This window comes from Tupaia chinensis, unplaced genomic scaffold (assembly GCF_000334495.1).
Source record: "Tupaia chinensis unplaced genomic scaffold, TupChi_1.0 Scaffold000366_1, whole genome shotgun sequence".
Classification (NCBI taxonomy): Eukaryota; Metazoa; Chordata; class Mammalia; order Scandentia; family Tupaiidae; genus Tupaia; species Tupaia belangeri.
In genome coordinates this window covers 674,680-678,505 of record NW_006159863.1, presented here as the reverse complement: position 1 = coordinate 678,505, position 3,826 = coordinate 674,680, and the positions used below count along the sequence as shown (strand labels likewise).

The following is a 3,826-nucleotide window of genomic DNA, read 5'->3' as shown; positions in this document are numbered from 1 at the left end:
CCCAGGGGGGATGGTCACGCCGCAATCCCTTCTCCTCCATTCTCCTCTCAGGATCTTGGGCACGCACGCAGAGGCGCCCGGCGTGAGTTTTAAGCCACTGGGTCCGGGACGCGAACCGTGGTTGACTACGTGGGAGTCCAGAGACATAGCCATTACACTAACTGCTGGTTCCCTGTTTGTTTTAATTTAACCAGAGAGAGGAGAGAGAAAGTGAGAGAGCAAGCCACCAGGTCCAGGACTCAAACCAGTCAGCCATGTAGGAGTCCAGTGCCTTTAATCACCATGCCACCGGCCAGTCCCCAGATAGGGTTCTTTTAACATTTGAAATCTTATTGTAAATGTAGTTTAACTCTGTAAATGTAGCTTAATGAGCAGAAGCATTTTTCCTTGTTATTTAAAACTATTCCTAAACATTGTTTTCCGTGGCTTTATAACATTCCATCATAAAGATGCATCTATCAGAATTCACTTAGCCATTACCTCCAGCCCACAAGTTTCCTTTTTTTTTTTAACGATTTTTTGGCACAAGGCGTGTACCAGCCCGAGAGAGGGAAAGTAAAAAATCACCACCAAGGGGAATGGTCACACCACAAAAGAGATTCTCCTCCATTCTCTTCTCAGAATTCTGGGCACACACGCACATACACCTAGCATGAGTTTCAAGCTACCAGATTCGGGACTCAAACCATGGTCAGCTCTGTGTGAGTTCAGCATCTCAACCACCACACCACTGCTGACCCCAAGGTTTCCAATTTTTCACCAAGTTGTTTTTTGGTTTTTGTTTAATCACGGTATATAAGACATTATTTATATTTTGGATATGGGCTCAGCTATATATTTTTTTAAGAATTATTTTAACTTTATTTATTTATTCATTTATTTTAATTTGACCAGAGAGGGGCAGAGTGAGAGAAAGAGAGAGGGAAAGTGAGAACGCAAGCCACCAGTTCCAGGAGTGGAACTGTGGTCGGCCATGTGGTAGTCAGTCCAGTGCCCTTAATCACCACGCCACCTGCCAGCCCCTGGTCTCAGCTATATTACCAGAAATGGAATTGCCTTATTATCAGAATGTATGAATATCTCGATACATTACAATTTTTTTTTTTTTTTTTTAGTTTTGCTATAGGGCATGTGCACTCACAGGAGAAAGAGAGTTTGAGAGAAAGAAAGAAGTCACCTCTCCAGGGGAGATAGCCATGGTACAATCCCTTCTCCTCCACTCTTCTCTAGTGATTTTGGACACAGACACACACACACACACACACACATGCCTGGTGTGGTTTTTAAGCCAGGCCTAATGAAGTCAACCATGTGGGATCCAGCTCCCTTAACCTCCATTCCACCTGCTGGCCCATAATTCAAATTTTAAAAATTCTATTGGCCTTTACATTTATCCCTTACTAAACTTCTTTCTTTTTATAATCTCATTTTTTTTCTTTTTTTTAAAATTTGGGTCCCTCATTCTAGATGATTTTTTTTTTCATTCTAGATGATTTTGAACCTTGAGTTATCACCAAATAATACCTCCTACCCTGGCATCACCAACAAATCTGGCAAACGTACCTTCTGTGTGTCTTCATCCACAACTCTGGAAAAACGTGGAGCAGATCGAGGCCAAGAACAGAACCCTATGGCACTCACTTTCAGACCTCCTTCCAGGCTGACTCAGTGCCAATAATTAACAGTTTGGGCGTAAGATTGTTAAATGAAATTAATAACACCACCCTGCTCCCACTTTACCACTTATGATTCAATAAGAACTATCTTATCTTAGAAACTGTGAAATACTAAAGCCAAAATTACCACAGCTGCTGCAAAACTTCTCTGATCTAGTAACTCAACCATCATATATAACAGGAAATGGACTTACATGGACATGATTCAGCTGACTTCTGGTTATGTTTGCATCTTACAGCCACGTTTAACCAAAACACACCTTGGTTTCAGCTTTCTTATTGTTACAAAAGCAGTATTATTTCGGCTTTGCTAGAAGGTGCTTGTGCTTGCTGGAGGGGGCGGGAGGGGGATGGTCACAAAGTAATTCCTTCTCTCCATTTCTTCCTCTTTTCAGAATTTTGGGCACACACGTGAACAAGCCCAGGGTGTTTTTCAACCTGCCAGGTCCAGGACTCAAACCACAGAGTTGACTATGTGGAATCCAGCTGCCCTAACCACCATGCCCCTGGGTGGCCCACGACAGGAATATTTCTAAATAACAGAATTCTGTCCTATCTGTAAAAAGTAGGTGATTACCGGTGAGTGCCTGCAGCTCACTTGGGAAGAGCTCTGAGTCACGGATGGTTAGGGACTCCAGAAGCAAAACCAGACTGTTCGAGACCACAGAGACCTGAACTTATCCGCTAACATCAGTCTGGTTCCTGGGCGTCACGACATTTGCACCTGGGCTTACGCAGCTGGCCTTTGGTCATTATGAGTCCCTCTAGATCCTAGCTGCCTACCTTCTGAAGCCAGCCCAGGTAAGAACTACAGAGTAAAAACCGCTCAGCCCTGCCTCGCTCTTCCTTCATTACTGACTCACAGAACCAGGCCTCCTGAGAATGCGATGTCGCCCAGCATTTGACGGCCATGACTCACATCTCACCAAGCTATTACCTGGACATCATTCTCAGAGATACGTGCCAGAAGCCACCACCTAAGCATACCGGCCAGTGTACAAAACGGGAAGCTTGAGAAATCTTAGCGTCACTAGAAATTTCCCTCACTACACAGAATACAGGTTGAAGCCTTCTCTGATTCCATTCCAGTCATCATAAAGGTATTCCGAAGTTCCAGCCGGTGGCTCCTCAGAGAGTGCTGTTGACGGTCCTGCAGAAACGTGTGGCTCACAAGTATCTCAGATTCCAGGTCACACTCCTACCCAGAATCCTCCAGTGGCCACCCAAGCCCATGAAAGCAATCCTGAATTCCCTGGCTTCGCATTCAGGCCTCTTGAAAACTGAGGACTCGAAGCCAAACACCCACAGGACTAAACAGAGAATGTAAAGTGATTGGGCTGAGGTCACAGGGACACTATGAGGCCACCAGGCCTGTCTCCTGTCCACAGGGGATAGCTACACTCAGCTCAAGAGGTCTCCCAGATCAGACACTTTAATTTTGATTGTTTGTTTACAATAGAGTGTGTGCACTCACCAGAGAGAGAAGGAAAGTGAGAAATCATCCCCCAGGGGTATGGCCACCCCACAATCCCTTCTCCATTCTCCTCTTGGGATTTGGGGCACATGTGTACACATACCCAGTGTGATTTTCAAGCCTCAGGGTCCAGGACTCCAACCACACAGTCAGCAATGTGGGATCCAGCCTGGACCTCCCTAGCACTTGCTGGCCCTGACCAGAGGTCTGGGTTGTTCCCAATTTTTTAAAGTCTTGTGTCGTCGAAACTATAACACGTCTGTAAGCTTAAAACATTTGGTGGGCCACTTGTTTATAAGCTCTATGCTCAATTTGATGCTAAGTCACTTTCCAACCTGATTTCTCCTTGTCTAACAAGAGTCCTCTGTCCTCACTCTCACAAGTGCACTGTACGTGCTTGTACCTCCAAGCCGGTTTCTCACTGTGCACCTCCCCACCACTAGACACCGTGAACAGTTGATCCCAGGCTTCCTTCCTTATTCCAAGAAGTTCTTTTTCTTGAAAGATTTAATTTTACTTACTATTTTAATTTGACCAGAGAGAGAGAAAAAAGGCAAGCTACCAGGTCTAGGGCTCGAACTACGGTTTGCCATGTCACAGTCCACTGCCTTAACCACCATACCACCAGTCAGCCTCCCAAGAAGTTGTTCTAAGCCATGCCAGCACAAATTATTCT

The 3,826-nt window shown here is 45.1% G+C and overlaps 1 protein-coding gene across 1 annotated transcript in view; it reads right to left on the bottom strand.

Moving 5' to 3' along the window:
* ZNF395 (zinc finger protein 395) overlaps nucleotides 1–3,826 on the bottom strand; it is a 51,971-nt gene that overhangs the window by 41,564 nt on the left and 6,581 nt on the right. The gene's annotated exons all lie outside the window — the stretch shown is intronic.